Source organism: Strix uralensis, chromosome 1, assembly GCF_047716275.1.
Source record: "Strix uralensis isolate ZFMK-TIS-50842 chromosome 1, bStrUra1, whole genome shotgun sequence".
NCBI lineage: Eukaryota > Metazoa > Chordata > Aves > Strigiformes > Strigidae > Strix > Strix uralensis.
In genome coordinates this window covers 17,912,690-17,937,633 of record NC_133972.1, presented here as the reverse complement: position 1 = coordinate 17,937,633, position 24,944 = coordinate 17,912,690, and the positions used below count along the sequence as shown (strand labels likewise).

At 41.8% G+C, this 24,944-nt stretch overlaps 1 long non-coding RNA gene and 1 other non-coding gene across 2 annotated transcripts in view; one reads left to right on the top strand and one right to left on the bottom strand.

The window, feature by feature from the left end:
* Positions 1-3,086: 3,086 nt before the first annotated feature.
* LOC141953070 (uncharacterized) overlaps positions 3,087-24,944 on the bottom strand; it is a 149,956-nt gene continuing 128,098 nt past the window's right edge. Inside the window, exons 4-7 of the long non-coding RNA XR_012631849.1 lie at positions 14,966-15,094; positions 14,155-14,302; positions 13,747-13,855; positions 3,087-3,149 (exon numbers count right to left, since the gene is read on the bottom strand). This is a non-coding gene — a long non-coding RNA (uncharacterized LOC141953070). The remainder of the gene's footprint in view (positions 3,150-13,746; positions 13,856-14,154; positions 14,303-14,965; positions 15,095-24,944) is intronic.
* Positions 5,630-5,737, top strand: LOC141935176 (U6 spliceosomal RNA). The gene has a single exon (XR_012626501.1). It is a non-coding gene; the product is annotated as a U6 spliceosomal RNA (small nuclear RNA).

The following is a 24,944-nucleotide window of genomic DNA, read 5'->3' as shown; positions in this document are numbered from 1 at the left end:
ACGCAAACCTGCCCCTTACCCCTGTGTGCATCTGGGAACGCAGCTGAGGTGTGTGTCATGATCCAGGCAGTTTGAAAAGCTCCCAACTCACCCTGCTTAAACACAGACTTGTATATCCCACATGGAGCAACCATCCCTCATTCCTCCACTCCAAACGTCTGTTTAACCAGTTAATGACATCCTGCCATCACTGTCAGTCTTGTCAGTGGCTTGGGAGGAGGCCCTAGGAGTATCACCTACATCAACAACACAGTCACTAGTTCATCACTGTCCTCTCCTTCCTCATCTCCTCCCACCAACCAAATGTTCTTTCCTAAAGCCTTTCTGTTGTTCTCTGGTTTGGTTTTCCAATGATCCTCCCTTCCTTGTTGCACTGAACTGATCATTTCAAAGACAAAACCCCCAAAGAGTTTAACAGTAACTACTGAACAGGCCAAGGCACATGGATCTACACCTGAAGTAGCAGAGTCATAAAATACTTCTGCCCCAGATTCACAAGCACTGCGCAGTCTATTTTGAATAGTGTCCTGAAAATTTAGTGCATTTTAGAGGTCAAGGTAAGGTTAGGTGGGCTTCTTGCAGATCACAGTGAGTAGCAGCAGGTTAACTGACAGATAGAAAAGGCTGCATCTATTCAGCATTAATGTCTGGATGCTGCAGAACACATCTCTATTTTAAACAAGAAGGATTGGTAAGGGGAAGTCTACCAGCATTTAGAAGGAGTAAAAGGACACATATTGGGGCATTTCACTGAAACTCTTTGCTTATTCCTGTGCATTTGTCTGTGCTGTCTAACTGCTGTTTGGATCTCCGTTTTGGGAACTGCATAGAGCAAGACAAGCAGAGGAGCTGACAAACAGGCAAGCAGGCTGGCACACTGCATTAACGCACCCTCTCTATCAACAGCTGGTCCCCCTGGACCTGACGCTTTTTTCAGCACAGCCCCACAGTGATGCTTCACTGTGCACATCATACAGGATAATCTGGTTGGGTTGACTTACCTCAGACACCCACCTCCACCAAAGCCTATGACGAAACTACCACACATTGTGAGCGATATCAAAGCACAAGGAGGCCAATCCATTGCTTTAGCCCAATTTCCCCTTCCTTTCCCTTTATTAAGTATACATGCATGCTGTCAGTAATGTTTCCTTGGTCATCTTTCTGTTCATTCTCCTCATATTCTTCTACCAGGACTTTGTCTTTTTTTTCTTCAAGGCAGAAAAAAATTATACTATTGATGTTGGTTTTATTTCACTTTCAAAAAAATGAAGCATACTGCAGAGAATATATGCAGTTGGACTTGTGTGGCTGTAACTCCCACACACACACAGACCATTTCTCCTGGGAACTGAAAAACTTTTACCATGTGTTGGGTGACAAAACACATTAGTATATTCCTTATATAGAAACGCCATATACCACTGTGTTTTAAGCATAATTGGGAAGAAACATTGTAATATGAGCTGTAAAAAGTTGGACTCAGATGAGTGAGCATTAATCGTTCCCAAGGAAAGGACTGAGATAAGATTTGGCTTCTATGTTATGTTCTAGTAGAGATATAGCAGGCAGCTTGTATTTGCTTTGGGAAGTTTGGCATGTTCCATTCAATTGCAACTGACTTGATAGAAATATACATGTATCCTGCATAAACATCAAGGAAATCTGTATTTAATGAAAGCAAGGCTGCATGTGCACATACATAGAAAAGAAAGGATGAAAAAACAGGCAGGACCGCAACCATACTTACAATCAGGCAGCAGGTGAACCCTGAGATAGATCATCTACTCACCAGAAGCCATCGTCATGCCCTAAATTTACATGTGTAGATCCCCTAACTGAATGGCATAAGAGAAATGTTTCCTATCTTACAGGGCAGTGGATGCACATGCTGTCTGACAAGCGGATGCCTTATGGTCCCATGCATACTCCATGTAAAAATCACATTCTTCTTTTACAGCTCAGAGATAGAAGACTCAGAGGTAGACTTTGTCTGTTCTGATTTGGTTTGGGTTTTTTTTTTCACCTTTGAATGGGCCTTTGAAAGAATAAAGAGCTTCATTCCCAGTACCTCTAATTGCAGTAAAAAGCTAAGAACATTAGGCCCTTGGGCTCAATCCTGCAAATGGCTCTTAGAGAACAGCCCACCTTATCTGCAGAGAGCCTTGCTTAAAACCAGGGTAACAGCATTACCAGAATGGGGAGCTGACTCTGAGCGGGTGAGTGAATCCAGGAAATCACTCATGTCAGGAACCTGGCTTTCATAAAGCCTGACCTGCTCTAGCACAGCATCCTGTGTGAAATGATATGGCTTGTGAAGGCTGTTAAATCCATCTTCAAGGAATAACACTAACATCAGTCCTTCCAGCTCTGCAATAACCAGACGTGAAAGACTTAGCAGCTTAATAGCTTGCGTATGAGTCAGCCTAGGCTCCTGTGCCCCACGCACGTGGCCTCAACCTACAGTCCTGCAAGGACAAAAAATAGTCTTTCTTCAGTTTTCTTTTCCTACTCATCACAGAGGCTTCTGGAGAGGCTTCAAAAATACAGCAGCAGGAGCAACAAGCAGAACAATTTTTGGACTTGCTTTTCTAGAAATGCCTCTCCCTGCTGCCCACACTCATGCTTTGACAGCAAAACTGCTCTGGAACCACTGATATGTATTGTGCCCAGTTTTGGACACCTCAATACGAGAGAGATCTTGAGGTGCTGGAACGAGTGCAGAGGAGGGCAACGAAGCTGGTGAAGGGCCTGGAGAACAAATCCTATGAGGAGCGATGGAAGGAGCTGGGACTGTTTAGCTTGAGGAAGAGAAGGCTGAGGGGAGACCTCATCACTCTCTACAACTACCTGAAAGGACATTGTAGAGAGGTTGGTGCTGGTCTCTTCTCACAGGTGATTAGTGACAGAACAAGAGGGAATGGTTTTAAACTGCAACAGGGGAGGTTTACACTGGACATTAGGAAAAAATTTTTCACAGAAAGAATGGTCAGACAGTGGAACAGGCTGCCCAGGGAGGTGGTGGAGTCACCATCCCTGGATGTGTTTAAGGGTCGTTTAGATGAGATGTTGGTGGATATGGTGTAGGGGAGAACTTTGTAGAGTAGGGCTGATGGTTGGACTCGATGATCCCAAGGGTCTTTCCCAACCTGAATGATTCTATGATTCTGTCATTCTATGATTCTATGATATATTCTTGTCTTTTGTGAGGTATCTGGGAGATCTGGGCATAAAATCCAGGGCATGGCTGTGGATTAAGCAGTGCCATTTTCACTTCTCTCTAGCTCTCTGTAGTGCAGCAGCTTCTTTCTTCTTCATTGCTTTAATGGAAAGGAGAATTCCTTAGCTATTTCTCTTGACATTTGGGTTTTAAAGATTTTTTTTTTAAAAAAAACATCTATTGCTACATATGCTTCACTTGTCTGTTTTCTTCCCTGTCTCCCAATTATTTTGAAAAGAATTGCCATGGACACATTCACTTGATATTTCTGTTATTTTGGAATTCCAGACTTTAAAATATAAGTCTCAAATACCAGCATGAGCTTCAGACAATGAAACCATTAGCTTGAAAGAAAGAGCTCAAGCTGTCCATCAGCAGTAACATTTGCTACCTGACAGAATGCATAGAGCTAGGTATACAGGAAAGAACATATTTCTTTGGAATACAGGAAATTACCACAATGACATTTATTAAAAAGTTAAGGAAAGGAATAAATAAAATGTACTTGCTGCAGCATTCTGAGTACAGTGATGGGTCACTGAAATACTTTCCGTACTCTGATCAAGAACACTGTAATGTGGTCAGGGTATACAGGTATCCCAGCTCAGGACGTATTTCTCCAAGAAAGCATTTAGTTTGGAGATACCATTTCTGAATGACTGATTGGTATTATAATTGCTTCAAGCTTCTAATTATTTTATAGCTTAAGTGAAATTACTTCTTCAGAGGAAAATACTGGTTTCTTTTATATCCATACCATGGTGTAATTTAAGAACAGGTAAAATTGAGCTCCAAATAAAAATTTAACACAATTACTCCGTATTTTGCTAAATACATTCTCATGAATTGAGTATTTCCTGCAATGAACACTCATAGCTCTGTCATGACCCGGACTGGAAGCCCAGAGAATCTCAATGATTCTGTGATCCCCTCAGGTTAAATTAAGGTGAAACGACACCAAATGACCTGTTAAAATGTTTTACTTTTGAGAACAATTTAAACTTGGAAAAGGATAATAAGCAATGTGTCCCTTGTAAATCTATGAGAAAGAAAAGAAAGGAAAGGAAAAGAAAGGAGAGAAAGAGTCAAAGAAATGAGGATCAGCACCCCTAGATCCAGAGTTGTCTCAGGTCTGGTAATCCTGGGTGATGGGTGCACACACAGCAAAGTTTCTGTTGCCTTTTTAAATTCATCTTATTAGCTGATTAGCATACTAGACGAGGAGGGGCAGTTATTCCACAAATTCATTTCCCTGAGAGACGAGGAAAAAGGTGGAGCATGGGTTCCAGTTGAGTTGGTGGTCGGTGGTCCTTGCCCAGCTTTGTTTTTTTCTCTGTTCCCAGAGATCTTATCAGTCATCCCAGAAATGCTCACCTCTTATCAGTTCTCGTTACCACTGCAATGGTGAAGGAGCCATTAGTCATTATCAAGTTGTGATGGTCTAGCCCCTGCTGGGGTCTGAGACCACGTGGCCGCTGCCCCTCCCCCACAAAGGGAGTGAAATACAAAGCCCCGAGACTGAGATAAGGAAAGGTTTAATACAGCAGTGTAACAGCAACACAACAAACAACAACAATAACAGTAATAGTGATAACAATGAACAGAGCAAGGTATATACCGATACAGCAGTGAGAGAACCGGCTGCGCCAACCCACGTGTCCACCGATTCTTCCCGTGCTCTGGCGCCTGGACCTGGACGTGATGTCAGCATGGCATATGAATAACCCGGCTAGAACTTTCCCCCCCACTGCTGGGGAAACTTAACCCTATCCTGGCTAAACCAGGACACAAGTCATTAAGCAAGGCAAGCATGGTGTCTGGCTTGCACAATAGGGTTTCGCTCAGTCTATGTCTGCCCCTTTGAGACAGATAAGGAGTTTGTCAATCCAACTGCAAGGGAGTGGGGGTGCATCCTTCAATACACTCCCACCTCCTTGGGTGACATTCCTTAGACTAATCCAAAGGCCACAGCTTGTCCTCGAGGTTTTTTGTGTTGATGAATGTTTGAGGCATTACTTCTTTCAGTTCCTTACAAGCTCTTGTCCTCTCAATGGGACTAAAGCACTTAGGGATAGTTCAGTTTTTTACAACAGTATTGGACTGAAACTATGTCTCCTCTCTTCTTTCTATTATGGTTTAAAGACCTGATCCACAGCAGTATTCAAACCTAACTTTGAATATCCGAGTGATTTCATTGTCTCCATTGGCAACGCTGTTTAGACTGGTTTCTTCATGCTACCTACAACCGTACACTGCTATTCCACATCAAAATAGATGATTAATGTCATATTATGAAAAAGGAAAACACTTTATTTTTATGCAACTAAAATATATAAATCTGAAATAATAAAAATACTCCTGACTTTTCTCTGGATATGAAACTACACACGACTGCTATGGCGTATGAGAGAACCTCAATTTGGCAGCACATGTACTAAAATTGGAACGATACAGAGAAGATTATCATGGCCCCTGCACAAGCATGACATGCAAATTCGTGAAATGTTCAATATTTTTACCATCCCTGGAGGTATTTAAAAGACGTGTACATGTGGTGATTATGGACATGGTTTAGTGGTGGACTTGGCAGTGCTAGGTTAATGGTTGAATTTGATGATCTTAAAGGTCTTTTCCAGCCTAAACAATTCTATGATTCTGTGATCTATATCTGTGTTGCCGCAGTAAAGAACTATAGGAGTATTGCTTGACTTTCTTGTCGAAGGTTAGAGACAACTGTCATTACCTCATCCTCCTTCATTTCGCCCACTGTTATAATTCTCCTTCAGGAGATGAAAGGAAGGCTGACATACCTGTTGCTCAGCACTGACAGATGTCTCTGCTATTATTACAGGCTTAATCATAATTCAGTTGCTCGCAGTATGTTACTGTGTTTTATGCTGGATCTAATGAAGCTGCATTGAAAGAAAACAGGAAAAAATATGAACTCTGTTTTACAGATCAGTTGGTGTCAATAAATATCCAGATTTTCTGGATATGTCTGAGCAAACTTAATTCATGTGTTTATGAATGCCAGAAGCAGAGGACATTCTGAGCGCAAAATACTGCAAGCTGGAGAAAAAGGCACCTGGTGACTCAGCTGTATGGCCAATTTCCTCAAACTGCTCGTTATTAGCCCTGTGCTCCTTGTGACCTTTCCTGGCCCTCTCCTGAGCAGAGATGAGACTAGAACAGGAGGTCAGATGCATCCTCATCACTCTCAGCCTCCAGTCACTCTCTTGTTTTTGGCTGCAGAGAGTCAATTTGGGAGGGATGTTTCTTTATGTTGGAAAGCAATCATTAAGGAAAAATTAGGTAGGTTACACAGTTGTGTAGGGTATAATGATCTGAATGAATATAGTAAGGTCTCTCGGCAGCTGAGATGGTGAAGTTGCTTTTAAAGTTTTCTTGCTGCAGATTTAAAGCCGCAGTTATAAAGTCTCTGCTGTGGGGGAGGAGAGGATGTCCCACAGGGAGCTAACGATGTTTTGAGAAACATGCTGAGGGCATGCAGCGCCCTTTAAAATACATTTTTCCAACATATGCTCACATGTCATATGCCACAATTCCACTATTCTTGGGCACAACTGTGCAGGATAGAAAAGTGTGCTTTATAGTCATAACATAGAGATATACAAACATGGCGGGTGGGCTCTGGGTGGCTCAGAGCACTGCCCTCTTTCCTGAACAGTAACGTCTCTTACTGCCTGGTACAGCCAGCCCTGCCCACTGTGGTTTTCCTGTGTCTGCAACATGAAGTTCTTTGTGGAAGGAAGGGACTCTCTTTTTCTTGTTCTTCTAGCAGCCAGCCCTCTGCTAGGATGTGAGATGATGTAAAGCCTTTCCTTTTCCATATCTGATGGGAACGGATCCACAGCCATGGTGCAACCACATGCGGGTCTGACTTGCTGTAATTATGGATTAATTATTTCAAGTCAACAGGGGAAGACCATGCAGTTCCCCTGGGAAAGGGTGTGACTGGGATGCAGCCACTAGATTTGTAAACTGCATAGGGTCCACAGGCTGGAGGCTATATCCTACTGACACTAGGCATTCATGCAGAAAGTTTGAAAGCAACATGGTGAAAACAGTGAATGACATAATCAAATAACTCTTAAGATTTATCAAAAGCATTTTTCATTTTTAGATTAAAAAGAAGAGATTTGTGCATTACTAGCCAAAGTGGGTGAAACTATTGCTACAGTCCTACCCTTCCCTTTTCTTTCTGCATTCATCTTCTTATATATTTCTTTGGCTTTTATTTAAATGAGTGCATGACCACCACTTCCTGTTAAAATGAGAGTAAGACAGCAATTGCCAATGAATTTAGCAGGCACTTAGAAAGGACTTTGGAGCAAAAAGCGAGATTGGGATTTTGAAAGCAGCATAAAGAAATTTAAACTGACACATTTCTCCAACTGCTTTCTACTGAGAAATGCTCACCTCCCTATAGTCCTTCTTGTACTATTCAAGGCAATGCATGGGAAGGATATCTGCTAAATTCATCTCGATCTTGTAAACCTTAACTATGTGTCTTGGTACTACTCCTCCCTAAAAGTCTATATGGTATCTTTATACTGACTATGAAAGGAAAAGTCACTTAAGGCAAACTGAATAGGGAACAGCAGAATAAAATACATATATATGGCTTAGCTGCATTTATTACCATGATCATCTCTTGTTGCTATGGAGAGACAGGTTTTATATACGTGCCAGCAAAATCGGGTAATTCACTGCCAAGCTACCAACTACTGCAGAGATTTCAAAGATGGGTGGCAGAAGTTTCTCTCCAAAATGAAGGATTTTGAGGGACATAGGAAATTCATCTCTATTTGTCAATTTAAGGTTTGCTCAGTTATTTGAAATCACTAGATCTTTGGCACACCTAACATAATTAACTCCACCTGGAGTAATTATAATGAAGTCAACACAACACAGAATCCTCAAGTTTATGACATAATGGAGCTATTGTGGTGCTAATTTTTTTAATTTGATAATGTATTCCAGCAGATGCCACATATTAGAGCTCTTCTTTTCACTCTATTGGCATTGTCTAACAAAACAAAAAAAAGGCAAAAGGCAACATGGAAGACTGCCAGGAGAAAAAAGAGAAAAACAGTAAAAGACTATCTAAGGAAAGTTAACAGTGCACTGTCACAGTAGATACACAATATTCAGAAGCCACTGATCACATCCTCTGATCTCATGAAATTTTATGTGGGATTTCTTAAAACGTGTTTTTCAGCTTGGAAGTTCATATTTTCAAACTTCCTTCACACCTTTAGAATAGAAGAGGTCATTTCTGAGAAAATAAATCTTCTTCAAAGTGATACCACGATGCATAATTAAAAAAAAGAAGAAAGGAGCTTAGTGCTACCAGCCCCCCAAGAGTTATGGTAGCTGGCAACCCTGCAACAAAGGCTGTTGAAGACAAAGCACCCAGCAAGTACCATGGGCTGCAAACAAAATATGGTGTTAATGTAGATCCAGTGTCAAGTATTCCCTGGATTTCAGGAGGCTGGCAAGAAGTGGACCCAGGTGCACTGGAGTTTGTGGAGAAGAGAGACTGGCACAAGTGCACAAGGATGTTTTGTAGGCAGTGTTAATTGTAAAAATGTTAACAAGAACACAGGAGAGCACATTCTACCTAGTTCTCTGCCTGACCTAAAAAAATGCAGATTTATTCTTATCCACATTTTCCTTTATCAATGCAGCTCTGATTTGGGATCAGGTAGGACAATGCCTTTAACAATGGGCACAAAGGATGTCATTCAGCATTTCAGCAAACAGCACAGTGGTCTAATCTCCTACCAGAGTCCTGCTCCAACAAAATCAACAGGCTCATAACCTTCAGTCTTCCAACACTGCATCTTGTGATCCATCTGCTATCAGCCTGAGCCACACCATAGCTTGCTAAATTAATACTTATGCTGGCCGAGCAGACATACCTAGAGCTCTCTACAATGCAGAAGAGATCCTACCAAGAGTGTAACACTATTGCGCTAAGCACAAGGAGTTCAGTTACCTGCATCCCATCCACTAAGACTCCATCAGGCCCTTTGGAGGGCTGAGTGGCTGGGGTGAAGCAGCTGCTGTCTCAGCAGGGCAGTTAAAATATCCATGGAAGTTACTTGCTCATCAAAACTAAAATTCACTTTTTTTTCCCTATATTTTTGCCAATGACTTAATCTCACTCCTCTGCTCATTTTCTCCACAGCAAGCACCCCTCCCAGGGAAGAACTGACATCACTGGAAGAAAACAGGGAGCACCTGACAACAAAGGACCCTGTACTCACTCCTGTTTTCCAGTGAAGAAAAAAAAAATCTGGGAGCCCAAGATATGCTACTGATAGCAATCAGATTAAAGAGGTATATTTTCCTTATCAGTTTATCCAGCTGACTACTGAGTTAAATATACCTGTTGTTTTTTGACATTTGTGCGAGCTGTCATCTCAGGCATGTATTTCAATAGAATTACTAGCTCAATATACAGAGCTGCTTTACTGTTGTGTGTACCTGAACGCATACTTGAATTCTAAATAGGTAAATATTTAATAAAAAAATCTCAACTATAAGAAGTAGAATGACAGTAAACAAAAAACAAGAATCAAACCCCAGAACTGTCCTCATAAATCCACTCAAACTCCATAACAACCTGGTGGGCAATCGTTGGTTATGTGACGTACATTTGACAGCTCAATCTAGCTCCCACTGGACCAGACCACTCCTAGTAGATTTCCACTCCCTCTGCAACTTTGGCTCCCAACCTCTGGTTACTGCAGCAGCAACTCCTGCATTCCCAGCACTGCACCAGAGCGTCCCTCCAGCTCCCTCTGCCACAGCCCAGAGGTCAGTAGACCTCTGACCCCAAGGAGCCGCTTTCCACTCTCGGCCCCACAGAACTGTCAGATGATGTGACTACCTGAAGGGAGGGGAAGAGGGCACTGAAGCTACTCTCCACTGAAAGTACATCCATAAAACACGAGACAATCCCACGGTGGGAAATAAAGCACTAATGCAGGGCATACAGAAAACACTATCTAGCTCAGACAGAAGTTGTGGGCTTAATGCAGGAATTAGTGGGTGAAATCTCATGTCCTGTGTTATGCAGGAGCTCAGACAAGATAAATGGTTTCTTCTGACCTTTGTATCTGCGAATCAGTAATTGGGCACTTTGCTGGTGGTATAGCACATTCCTGTAGCCAAGATCTCTTCTTGAAAGATCTCTTGAGAGATGTCTCTCCTGCAAGGAAGACCAGTGCAAGAACAAAGGCATCCTAGGATTAGCAGAGGATACATTTTCCTAGGTAAAGAAAAGGCTCTAAATCAGATTAGTAACATGCTTGATGTTTCCCATGGGAATTCCCCCTTCCTATTCCCTACTCCCACCAAGTTTATCCAAGATATAATTAGAGGAAGTGATACATATTTAATTAAATCAGTATCTCTGTGGGAACTGAATGAATCTGGAGATCATTTCTGGCGATGGGAAATGGAGACTTTCTCTGCTTCTACTGATGACAAGCATCATAACTTGCTTTTGTGAGAGAGTTTGTGAGTGATCTGAAGAAGTCATATCCAACTATTTGGATGTGCAGTTCATGTCATCTCTCAGGTCACCTTCTGCCTTATCACAGAGTTCTTCTGCCTTATTATTATATGACTGACATGTATCTGGTCACATGTTGTTGGTACAAGCAGGGCCTTGTCACACAAAGGGTACAAAGCATGTGACAGAGGCATTTTAGCCATATGACAGATAATATTTGTTTATGTGACAGAGGAAGAAATACAGGATCCCAGGAAAGAGAGTCAGTTGCATATAAAGGTGGCAAGAATTCATTTCAGCCCAGCAAAAAGTTATTCACCTTGCAGCCTGCTTAACAGATGCCCAGCCTTTCCCTCTTAGGACTGGACACCTGGATATATGGCCAGCGACGGGGCCATAGCATGGAAGATTTTTTGGAAATCCAGCTTGGTTGCTTCAAATAAGCCCCCTGGTTTGCAAAGTGCATACAACATGGCTCCACCGAGCCACAATGAACACAACGTGCTCAGTTAGTTTTACACCTCACTTCTCTGACACAAAACTCTGCTGAATGCTTAGGGTGAGAAAAGTGGCTGTATCACAGACAAGGTTCTCACTTGCAGGCCTGATTAGCACCTTGACAACACATAAACCAGTTTTACTACTGCTCCATGAGCAAATCAGAAGTGTGGCCATATCCCTCTGGTTGGCCTTGGCTCCTTCCTGGCCACCAGCTTCACAGGACACTGAAACAGATGCTGCTGAAGGAAGAGGGCAGCTGCGCTGTAATGATGAAGAGGAGCCAGCTGCAGTTCCCAGCTGTCAGGGAAGACAGAGCAAGCGTGGAGATCTGGAAAGAAGGATGTCTGTTTTGCCCTACTCCCAAATGTGTTTTCAGACATGAGTGAATTAAACTCCTGTGGAAGCCATGTTCTGAAGCCAGGCAACATAAAGGAGGAATTACAGTTGTTGGGAGCATGAAAGGGAGGGAAAAAGAAGATGTCATTTGACACTTTAGAGTGTATATCTTTCTGTCAGACACACAATTGGTGTCATAAAATTCACTATGAATAATATTTACATATACCACATAAGCTTGACTAATGCTTTTTCAGAAAATCAAAAAAACATTTTCACCCCTGTGGAGCTTTCACACCCTCTGATCTCATCCACGGTCAAATTGCTTGACCCTTCTCCATGCAGAAGAAATCACAGCTTCACAAGACCTGCAAGACTACACTGAGATCAGGACCAGCCTGGAGCTTACTGAAACAAGATCTTTACACAAGATGGGCTTAAAAAACACTAGCTGCCACTGGTGACAAAAATGCAGGAATATTTATGTAATTTTCTGTAATATCTCTTGACTTCAGCACTTGCACTCCTGTCAACAGTAGAAGTTCATCACCTTGCCACTGAAGCACACTACATTATTGAGCAACCACAAAACAGAGGGAGAGAGAAAAACAATGTTATTGCTCCCAAGGCTGGGTCAGGTCACCACTTAAAAAAATCACCACTACATTACCAGCAGTGTAGACAGGACAAAAGCTGTGTGCAAAGTTATGACAGAAAGAGCAATCTGGCCCAGTAGGAAGCACTCAGGAATAGCTCAGAAGCCCCCATTGTCATTCAGGTGCATTTCAGAGTATGAATTAATTAGCAGAAGGTTTTCAGAAGAGAATTGAATCCTTCATTGGCAGTTCTCAATGTGAAAGACCTGTCACCATGGCTGAGAAAGTGACTCAGAAATGAAAATGAGACAGAGACAGAGAACTGCCACAATATCCAACTCCCCCTTCATCATCAACCCATCAATCCAGTCAGCCAGCAAATTCTGCTTTTAAATGTTATTGGTCACATACCATTACGTAACTAGTATCATATCATATTACTCCAAACTACACCCTGTTGTACACCTAAGTGACAGAGCATCTCTTAATGTAACACGGAGTGGAACAAATACAGGAAGAAAAGATACCGACTTATGGATTGCATGCCCACTACCAGTTTATGGAGTGATTACCCAAACTGATTCATATTTTTATTTTTAATACGATTATATTTCCTGCTACTTTTACCCTCCTCCACATTCTTCCTTCCAGCTCAGATGCTTTTTTTTTTTTTTTAATTCACCAAACAGATGCAAAAGCTGATATTTCTCTGCCCACATTTCTCTTGCAACCCTGCAACCTTGTGCTTAATGAGGAGGAGTTTTAATAGAAGGATAGAGAGGTTATATTGGCTAACGGAGAAAAAAAAACTGGATAAGAAAAAGATCAGGTTTCCATGGAAACAGAGCCACATCCTATAATACTCTTGACTTTATGCATTTATTTATTTATTTCAGCTATATCCATTTCTAAGAAATAGGTTTAAAAATGTCCAGGAATTCAGAGTTCAGAAAACTCTGTTTTTAAATAGGGTACGGACCCTCAGCTGCTATAAATCAGTGAAGCTTTGCTGAAATCAGTATGGCTAATGGCACCATCATGATTTACACCACTTAAGGATTTGGCCCAAGTGCCCCACAGAGAAATTAAACATAAGAATATGAACTGTGAGACAAGAGATTAGTCAGAAGATCTGCGCAGTAAGGAAGCTACCAGAAACCACAACATGGGATTACATGGAGGTTACAGATAACTGCCCTCCCTTGAGGTGGCTCTTCAGAAAGGATAGTTTTTATGTAGGTCCCCTGCTTGTACAGGGAGGGTAAGGGAAGGTGCAGACCTCAGCATGCAGGTAGAAGGGCAGCAGGCAGGTCTGGCTAGCCATGCAAAAAATAACACAGCGTTAAGTTGGTATACACACTCATTTTCCATCCTAGCCCTAAAATATCTTTGAAGAAGAAGAAGAAAATGTTCTTAGGATTTTAAAGATATGTTGATGGAACTGTCTTTCAGTTATCCATTGATCAGTCAGTTGCATACATATTTCTCCCTAAGCATTTAATGGCATGACATGGTATTTTATGAGGAGCAACATATTTCAGTTTTACCTGGCAGTCAGTGCAACGCTGTGTTGGACAGATGCACTCAGAAAAGACTTTGGAAACTGCAGCACCAGGCTGATGAGTTCAGCGGGGTTTTAAACTTCTTTCTGCAGAACTAAAATAAAAACAAAATCCAGTTTTGCTAGAATCTAACATGGCCATAATCTGACACCAGAACTGTTTCCCACCACCCACATTTGAGGCCGCGAAACAGATCTCACACCCCATGTGGAGTTTTTGCAGCTGAACTTTATTTTCCCAATGAGCTCAAAGTTAAGCCCAGATCTGCTGAGAAAGTTGATTTTTGGAGCCTTTGAAACCTAGCTCCAGATCTAAATCGTCTGACTCTGGGTTTGTGTGAACTATTTACCACCTAAAGGTAGGAGGGAGTGATGTAGTGTAAGGGGCACTGACCTTTAAGATGCACGATGAGCAGGAAACTTTCTCTTCTCATCCAGGCTTGTCTATCTTTCTGTGCCTGGAGAGCATACCAAGATCAGGAGCCTTATTTGCTCTTTTTTCACCCCAATTCATTTGGCAGAACTTGGAGAGTTAGTTTGATCTGAAAAAAGAATATAAATTACTTTTGACTTATCTCCTCACAAAGGAGGAAAAGTGATTCCTTACAGCTCCATAAAACAGAAAAGTACAACCAGGGAAGGATATATGTCCTTATGCTGTCGCTTCAAGGTTCTATTTTCTCAAGCACCACGACTCACCCTACTATAGTGATGGCCACCTGTCAAGGACATTAACGTCACTGCAGAAGAGACCCCAGGAAAGTATTTGGCATAAAACCCCAACTGTAAAACAGCAGGCACGGCTCCCCTCATCAGTCAGCCTGGCCATCCGATATGGTTTGCTGAGCCCAGCCAGGGTGGGAGCCTGGCAGAGCCCTCCAGCCTGCTCCTGAGCTCCCGATGGCAGCAGGGGCTACCTGACCCCATGACTCAGACCCGGCCACGCTCCCCTCGCTGCCCAGCGTGCCCGCTATAGGTACACATTTAAATAAGCCCTTCTGCAGATCTCAAACCCATTCATTTTACAGTTTCCCTCTGACAAGAAGGCGAAGCATCTCTAACGTGCATCAATGAAGGTGGTGCCAGGGAGGCCGGAGGAGCCAGGCAGGAGGAGGCACAATGGGGAAACACCTCGCCCTAGAAATCAAAGGGCTTGTAGGAACATTGCAAACCACCACCTCAGCCACATGCAGGCAGAACTCAACTTTTTTTCTGGCCGCTTCTTGCCTGTGATCAAAGGCGGCAAAGAATTCCCTTTAGCAGAAGAGGCGTGTGAAGGGTTTCCTATCGACTGGCTGCCTCAGCGACTGTCTCCTGCATTTCATCACTTCAGGCTGGGGAGAGGGAGACAAGGAGAGAGAGAAAATCCTGAGGAAACCCTACCATTCTCTCATTAAAACTTTGGGTTTTCATTGTAAAACTGCATTCTCTTTTTTAAAAAATTAACATTTAACAACAGGAGTGAAAAATTTTACTAAAGAATAGCAATATTAAAAGAAAAGTAATAAAATGTTTCATCCCACATCACACAAAATTATCCTGGTTGCACAAAACAGTATTTTTTCTTTGATCAAGCTCTTACAGGATTCCTATTTTAGTTCAACTCTAGCCAGTAATTCCTTTCCAATTTTCTAAAAAATTCATCCAGTTCTAGTCTGTAACAGTCTACCACCAGTGTCTCACAGTAAGTCATGAGAACTTGCTGCATTATCCCAAGTTCTCTTCAAAGTCAAGGAACCATGGAAAGAAATATGTTATTGGTGTCACCTGAGATCTTTTTTCCTTGATTTTGTTTTTCAGATCTCTCTGTCTATAGGCTCCCATCAATTGTAATAATCTTTGTTCACCAGTAGCTTAGTAGATGTGATTAGATTCTTAATAAGAGTACCCTCCTAAATTCTGATGAATATATTTTGCATTATGACACTTTTCATATGTATTATTTTCAAATGCTAGGAAAGTAAGTACATTCTTTTTGTTAATGAAAGCATGTTAGATTTGCTGTAAGCCTCTTGGAAAAAACTACTGTTTCTAAAATTTCTAATACCATAATTCGCCTCTTCAGAATCTCTGTTGAGATGATACTGCACATAATTCTCCTCCTTATAATCAATCTTTGGTTGGTTCAGACTTGTCATTTGCCTGTCTCTGGGCTCTTGAGACCATTCTTCATGCAGTCTCTGATAGTGCAGTCACTGTTTTGGTGGGGAGTAGACAGTGGAATTCCAGATGCCCAGACTGCTTTGGGTGATGGCAATACAAACATCTACTAACTGGCCGAACTCCTCTTGGCATCAGTTACCCAGCCATGACTTCATGGATCCAGAACAGGAGGAGGAATCCACATGGTGCAGTTTATCCCCAAATTACTTCTTGACAATTTACGCAGAGAGCATGACAGAACAAGTGGGATTTCCATGGCATAAATGTGGTGGGCTCTTTTATCCCTTTTGAACTAGGATCATTGGTATGAAAACATTTGCCAAAACTGGTGTTTGCACAGTGTTTGCCGAGATTGAAAAAGGGCAGGTGACAGCTGCATTCCCTTTGCCTAAATGTTAGGATTACTTGCTTTCAAGTGCTTCAAACACAGAGTTTCCAGGAGAACATGCTACTTTTACACAGTCCATTATACTACATTAACAGTGTCCTAATTACGACTGTGTTTCAGCTTTCTGAGATATTGAGCAAGACGCGAATGCAGGAAGAGCTCAGGGATATATGTGTGGGTTATGACTGATTTGCAGCTATCATCTGAGTCATTAAACATAGGTAAAAGAATACATGAATCTTCTTGCTTCTGAGATAATTTGAGTTCAACTTCCACACAGTGATCTTTGGTCAGCACGTTGCATATGAACTCTGGTACAGCATCGACAAATTTTCTCTGTAATGTGCTTATTTTTCTCTTATTCTTTGTTCAAGAATCTATTTAAGCTTGACTTTGTTGACCTGCTAGAAAAAAAAGTGTTCTTTGGTGTGGGACTTGCTGTTATGCTCTTGAAAAGACTGTTTGCCTTGGATCTACTTTGCATCTCTCAGCAGTTTTTATCGATATCTCCTGGTAAACTTTAAAAGCTGCATCAGTTCTGCAGGACTTTCTTCATCTTCACACAGTGCTGACAACCAGGCATATAGTGCATAAGCTGTGAAAATGCCCTGTTACTACCATTTATTCTCTGGAACAGGCTCATCCTAATCAGATGGCAAGAGGATGTTTTCAGCAGCACTTGCAGTCTGTACTATGCCTCTATTGCCTTGTGTGGTTTTTATATGGACTCACTGAACCACACTGGTGCCCAGAGAACAAATCCTATTCAGCATATTACTTTGCTCATGTCCATCTTTGGACAACAATTAACATCATTACCAAAAAAATTGCAATGTATTGTGTAAAAGTTAATTTCCTGAGATCTACATCAGCTATTTCTGCTACCATCTGGTCATATTCCAATGAGGGAGGGTCAGTTTCAAAAGCATCACTCTGTTCTTCTTGAAATCACCATGCACTTCCTTCCTTATCTTTGTTGCTGTCATCAATATCTCCTCCCAGGACTTGCCAGCTAGCAGTCAGACAGGTGGATTATATCTATTCAGCTCTTACCCTGTCTATCCAACTGTTTGCAAGCAATTCCAATGAAAGTTCAAAAGCTGGTTGGTATTTCTGAATACTAGAGAGCTACAGATCTACCGGAGTTAGAAATTATTCATTTTGCCAAGTCTATTGTGTCATACAATGCTTCACTGCTCAACAGCTAAGTAGCACCTACTCCTAGTTCAAGAATAAATCCCTTCGTAGCACTTAAAATATATCTTTATTTGGCCTTTCACCAGTTACTAATCTTTTTTTTACTGAAAACACTTCCGTTCAAACAGAATGTCTCCCATTTTTATGATGCATGTGGACATTTGGGAAGCTTTCTAGTAAAGATATGGTTTCCTTATGGTGCAGAAGTTCAATTTATCACTTGCAAAGAGGACTCACAGAACACAACTCTGTCCCATCCACCTTGCTTAAATGTCCAAAATAATCCCACCATAATGTGGACTATACCAATGTCAGAAATACAGAATTCTGGCAGGTTCCACTACCGATGTTTTCCAGGTAATCATGTTTTTAGGTGACAGAGAGACACTCCAAGGACATTGATGATTTGTGAAAATCAGTCATTACAGAAAACTCCACTGAAAAGTACTTGTCATGTATCATCATAAGCATTACAGATGTATTTAAGTGCTTCTCTTCCACGTGAACAACTTCCAAAACTGAAAGGCAACAGTGGCTCTGAGCAGGTTTAAGAAGGGCATACTGCAAATTCATGCTCTGCAGTGACAGTGCATTTGCATGTGGATCTTCTGAAGTCGTCTAAATCATTCACGTCTCCCTTGCTAATTTGGAAGAATGTCCACTGGCTCCCTCTTCTTCTCTGCTTATCTCCATAGATGTGACATTTATTCTCCAAACCTCCAATAAAAACACTGTCTGTATTGTAAGCTGCACAACAATTCAGCAGTTCAAGTAAATAAAAACAGTAGTAGCAGATGTACAAATGAAATGGCATCCAATTTCATTTCACCGACCATCTTGGAAAAGCAACTCATGCAGAAAGGTTATTGCACACAAAAAGACTGAGTTATATGGATAAATCTGTTTGACTCAGAATTAGCAATAGTTATCAAGCTGGTTAAGCACTACCAGGTAAACACAGTTGGTCAAGTGCCTGGAGCTGTCACTTTTCCCACCATGCGGAGGGGGAGCAAGCCAGAGAACAGAAATGGAAAGGCAATAAGCTCTTTTTCTCACCCCAAATTGTCTGCTTGCTCTTTTCTATTCCTCCTGTGCAGGTGCTTGAAAAGTACTACAGAGAGGCAAACTCTCACATTTTGGATCTGCAAGGAGACATTGTTTGATTTTTTTAAAGGGTGTAAAGTCCTTCTCAAGAAAAGGCATCCCTTGGAATTTTTTCCTGACTGCTTTTTAGTGTCTTCCTGGATAGAAATGCAGCTCCCTCTTTTCTAGGCTTTGTTTTGGTATTGGAATAAAGAGACTTGGAAAAAAACCTCTTTAATTTGGAATACAAACACCGTCTTCAATGCTTAATGCAGTGTAACAGATCCAGTTTAAAGTGCAATCACGTTCACCTTTCCTGAGAGCCCTCATGTGGATGGATAAGCTTTGCACTGGCATAGTCTGTTCAGACCTTGCTTGGCTGGAACCATTGGAAAACTTTGTGAAATAACCAGGGCATACAGAAACCTGATCACAATAATCTGATGACTACATGCATAAACCGTCGCGGTAAGCTCAGCAACCCATCTACCATCATCTCAGCCTTCAGTGGTTGCATCTCTACAAACACAGAATCAGGGTCAGAGGTAACTAGCTACACTGCCATCAACTGCTAATTTCCAAACGATGTTCCTGGGAGCATGCCCTTTGGGGGAGTTACAAGTAATTTATAACCATTTATCTCCCTGTAGGCAACAAAAAAACACCATTAAGGGACTAAAAACTGCTCACTCACTTCCTCCTCCTGGTAGGTGCAACTGAACATCACACAGGAAAACATGGCTGCTCTTGTGATTCCTTCAGTACCAAGTGTACACAGCATTAACAACACATGTGGCACCACAGAGTTTCAGCTGCGTTGCAGAGTCCTTATCCTAAGCGGTAGCTGGTACTCTATGCCATCTGTGGTGGCTCAGCATGAGTCCTTTATGAATTAAACTATGCGTATGGTGACTGTACATTTTCTTCCAGTTCCTACCTGGGTGCTTTCTACAGATTGAGCATCTTTTAACCCAGTGTAGTTTTTCCAGAACTTTACCCTTCAGTGAATACCTGGTTAGCTCCTGCTCTCTTCAGCTGTTGTTTCTGCTGTTTCTGGGCAGGGTCCTACTGCATCCCCAGTGTTGTCAACCAGGCATGCCCTTCCCACGCACAGGCTGTTTTCCAGGGGGGATTTCTTCCTCAGTCATTCTCTCATCTAACCTCCAGGACACCTACAAGTAGCTAGTCTGCACTTCACACTCCTCCATTTTTGATCCACTGTTTTAGCAATATTTCTTGAAGTCAGTCATCTGCCATTAAGGAACATCCCCACTTCAGAGAATTAACCTTTTTAAAGAGAATATCTTCCTGCTTTTCTCCTGGTAACTCTAGTACAACCAGGTCCAAAGTTTTATGAGGTTTTTTATGCTCCCTTGCATGTGGGTCGTGATTTTCTCCTATTAACCCATTCATTAAGTGCCTTTTCAAACCAGTGTCTCTCTCCTGGCTCAGCACTGGCCAGGAGCTGGGTCCAGGACTGGCACAGCAGGTTATGAAACATGTGAGCCACTATCCTGCCAGGCAGTATGGCAAAAACCCTATGAACACATCTTGATAATACACATAGAAACCTATCCCAGGTTTTCCTTTCCGGTCCTAATGTGCCACTCTGTCTTTTTTTCCTCACTGCTCCCTCTGCCTGCACTAGGGAATTATCTTATTCTGACTGTTCTTATAATTATTTAATATCCATGACCCTTAGCTTGAAGATTTTGGTAAAAGGGTAACTATTCAAACCAACTGGTGCTCATTTTGGTAGCCCTGCTTCTTCAGGGGAAGCAATAGCTCAGAATCTGGCCAGCTTTCATAGGTGTCAGGCGCATCTCATGGCCACTATCTTTTTTTATTTTGTTGAAACCACTTTTACCATCTTGGAGGTACATCAGCTGTGGAACTGGATAAACTTGTCTAGTCTCCCTTCAAACTCACTGCAAAGTGTTAGCATCCACAACTTTCTCTGGCACGGAGCTGCACAGATGTGTTTCTGCCCACTGCATGAGGAAACACCCACCACCTTTTGTTTGGTTTGAGCCTAGCTCTCCCTAGCATCACTCCATGTGCCTTAGCTTTCCCACTGGCACAAAAAATATATTATCAATTCTTATCTGCCTTATCCATGACTTTCAAGATTTTCTCATCTCTTCTCCAGACTGAAAAGTCCTAGTTTATTTAGTCATTACATATCTTTAACCACCCCCATTGCCTCTGAATCCTTTCTAGTTCCACTACATTCTTCCTCAGACAAGAAGATGAGAAATGCATATAGTATTAAAGACAGGAGTGAACCAAGCTTATCTGCTTTGTTCTCTAATCCTTTTTTTGGCAATTCCTAACATTTTATTTGTTTTTCCACCAAAAAAAAAGTGAGCATTTCCACCAAAAATTGAGCTTATGTTTTGAAGGATCTGTCAAAACTCCAAGATCTTACTCCTGAGGAGTAACAGCTCAGAGCCCATAAACGTACAGCCTGATGTTGTTTTTCCCTATATACACATCCTTTCACAGCCTACAGTGTGGAAGCTACAGCAGAAATAACATGAGAGTCCGTGCACTTTTAACACCTCATTTCTTCACTGTGCACTTACAGTGTCCTGAAAGGGGCCAGGAGTCAGGGTTGCTGCTCTCTGGCTCCATCTGCAGAGTAAAACAAATGGACTAAATCCAGTTACGGATTTGCAGTAAAATGGGATGAGGCCACAGACATAGGTGTTGGGACAATTCACATCCCACCTCCTTCTCTCACAGGCAGGAGAGGAGTGAGCAGATTCCACCCACATACCACCACCACCAGAGAGCTCACCAATTCCTGTGTGGTAGATATGACACAAACACTTCAAAAACAACATTTTACCTCAAGAAGAGCTTACAATCTTAGGAGACAAAGGAAGGCGAGGTAAAGCATAGGGAATGAAGCGACTTCCAAGGACACACAACAAGTCAGAACAAAACCAGGAGAGGCAGCTCCACCCCTAAGACATGTAAGAGTTATTTTTTCTGCCTACCATGACCAGGACCAAATAAAATATTAGGGGAATTTGGCTAACCATTTGTTCTTCTAAAAACAAAACCTCAAGCTGGTAGATAACAAAAGATTTCTATACAGAGGTCACTTTTCTGTTGTTGCCACCCAAACCCCCAGTCTAAATCACCCAGAGCCAAGCTCTGCTCTTGTGCCCTGCTAGACAGAGGATTGCCCAGCATGTGCCAAAACCACAGACTTGGAAAATGAATGGAAACTTTGCCTATAGCCAATAGGAGTGAGGCTAGCAAATTTGGGAAAGAAATACACTTATAAATATTTAAGATATAATTTTCTTTTCATATTCTTTTCTTTTTTTTCTTTTTCACCCCCCACTCTTCTCTCATCCCCTCCCTATCCTCTGCCACCTCAGTAGACTTAGCAAAACACCTGTGCCAAGCAACTTCGAGCAGAGCCGTGGCACAAATTCACAATGTGCAGGAGCCAAGAAAATATCTCCATTCCAAGCTGCGTGCATGCGTAGGCGGACTCGAGGTGTCATATCGGGCTGTCGAATAAAGCATGAGAGCACAATAGTGAATCAAAACCTTTTAAATGAATTGTTTTGTTTTCGTTCACTGCCTGGTAGGTGCACCTGTGCTCCTTCTCCACTCCAGATGATATACATCTTTGTTTTCCTATTTAATATTCAGCACATGAGACACATACATAGAAATAGAAAAATAAAAAGGGTGAAAGCGGGCAGAGAAAACAGATTTTTTTTAAGGTCACTTCAGAATTAAATCTTAAGCATAAGGTCATGCACACAGGAGCCTGGAAAGACTGGGTAATTATGCGTAAGGCTTGCATAATAAATAAAAGCAGTGGGTAGGAGATGGTGGCACTGAAGATTGGGAGAAAAGTGGCTGCATCTCATGCACTGTCAGTGGGACCGCGGGTGTCCATAGCATGAGCAGGTGCAAAGGTGATACTTCAAGTTTAATAGGGGAAAGGGATCTGTCTGGTGTCTCTTGTGACTATAACACATTTCTCCCAAGGTGCAGATGAAACATATTGTAGCTTCTGTTGTCCTGATGCAGGTGAATGTGCATAAAAGACCATAAAAGTAGTCAGTTACCCTACAGGTGTCTTGGTAAAACAAGATGCCATCATACAGAATGAAAGCAATAAAAATCAGAGAGAGGGAGAGGGAAGGGTTTCTGCAAACACAGGCTCCCTCATAACCAGTGAATCCTTTTTGCCTCTTTTCTTTTGCTAGCATGCAGTGTCAGGAATCAAACGGAACTGTCCTTTTGGCAGCAGCTCCTGCTAGATGTGAGCAGTGAACTTGCCCTGCCCTCCAAGATAAAAGTCTAAAAAACTGAAATGGAAGCTGCTCCTAAGAGCACAAGCTGTTAGAGCAAACTAAACTGGAACCATGATGTTTGCTTTTCCCTTTAGGATATCACTACAGTATTTTGCAGTGATGGCTTCAATACCCTAAGGCCCTTGAACATTGGAGGGAGGGATCCTAAGTTTTTTCTATTGACTTCAGCAAAGCCCTTCTCTGAATAAGATCTAGGAATTTAGTTGACTTCCTGAAGAGGTTAGTAAGCTATTTTCAGTATTGTTAGTATTTAGCTGAAAGTAAGATCCTTTAAAAGCCTTATATAAGAGGATGGTTCTTAGGCTTAATTCCTTCTAACCACCATACTGAAAGACCAAGTCTGACAGGGCAAGTGTAGGTGACAGTGGCACACATGAGAAATCTCTCCAGGGACTGAGGGAAAAACTGACTACAGTTACAGGTCTTTGTTCTGATACACACTAAGATTTAAGTTAACTAGTCCTGACACATCATGGACCTATATATCACACCAAGTCACTACTGCCAATCTGGTTTTCTTCTGGGACCCTGAATGAGTACCCGTCTTATGCCTTTCCACGTGCTCACATTTCAAGAAAAGGATTGGGTGAAAGCCACCAAACTAGCTAAACTAACTGCAGAGGGCAAAGGAAATGTGACTGAGCCATACTCTACATTAAAAGCAGGTAATGTTTTGGACGGTATAAAGGCACAAAGATTTAGAAGGGATGCAGTTACCAGTGTTCATTTGGGAATGAAGTGCACCTGAAGCTGTGCCCTTCAGCAATGTGCTGTGTTGAAATGGAAATTGCTAATTATAAAACCACTCTATGGGCTAATAGAGTAGAAGTCACCAGCATCCTTATTGCATTCAGATGGTAAGTAGGTTGGTACCGTGCACTTGGTTATAGTTGACCTTTATGTTCTTGTCCACTAACAAAAGGCATCTTTCATCAGGGAAGGGCATTCAGCCTTTGAGAAGCTGCCTTCCATAGATACATCATGCACTCCCCACAAAAAGCTGGCATTAGAGCTAGTGGTGGCCCAAAAAAAGATTACAGTACAGTAAAAAAATATGGGGTCAGAGATGAGAGAGTGCATAGCAAGGATTTTCTCACTAACAAAATGAAAGCTTCAGTATTTCACTTCAGAGAGCAGGGGCCAACAGAAGTACATCCTCTCTTTATCACTTCAGTAGGCAGAGGCATTATTAAGGTCACTGAGGTGTAAGGATGGGAAGCTGGAGGCCTGAAACTGTGCCTCTGTGTACTTAAAAACGTAGGCTTTTAAGGGAGTATCAGCAGGTAGCAGCTGCTTTAAATTATATATATATATAAAGAGGCAGAACTGAGAAGCAATTACTTAAAGAGAGACATAAGATGAACCCAAAACAGGGAAGCCCCTTCCACCTTGGAGCAATACGTGAAGATGCATTTCAAGTGTCCCCGACTCTGTTCATGCTGTTACATGATAATTTGTAAGGGAATCTGAAAATAATTGCTTTGGCTTTGGTGGTGACAGAGCATCTGGTACTGTCCAGCTGAAATTGCCTCCTTACTTTCTTCTTTCTTGATGTCTCTGGCAATGTGGTTCAGTTGTTTCCATACTTGTCCTCTGATGCCTGTATTTTTGACTCTCACAGTATTAACAGGAACACACACAACACTCAATAAAAAAATCTTCAAATCCTGTTGAGAGGCCTTCATTAAAATTCTATTAATATCTGTTTGTCTCACACTGTGAATAAATTGTTAACACTTCCATGTTCTTCTAAACAAAGCCAAAAATAAAGCAATATCTTTCTGAAAAAATGCTTGACACATACAAGAACAGCCAAGTTCTTGATGGAGCATGCTACTTTTTTGTTAAGGGGTCTACTATTGAATATTCTGGCAGCTTAAGATGTTCATCTAAACAGTAAGTGCTGTGATAATGGATGCGACATTTCACAATTTAGTTGGGGATCTGCCTACATGAGATGCAGATACTGAGAAAAGGAGGACAGATGGAAAAAACAAAACAGTTCTT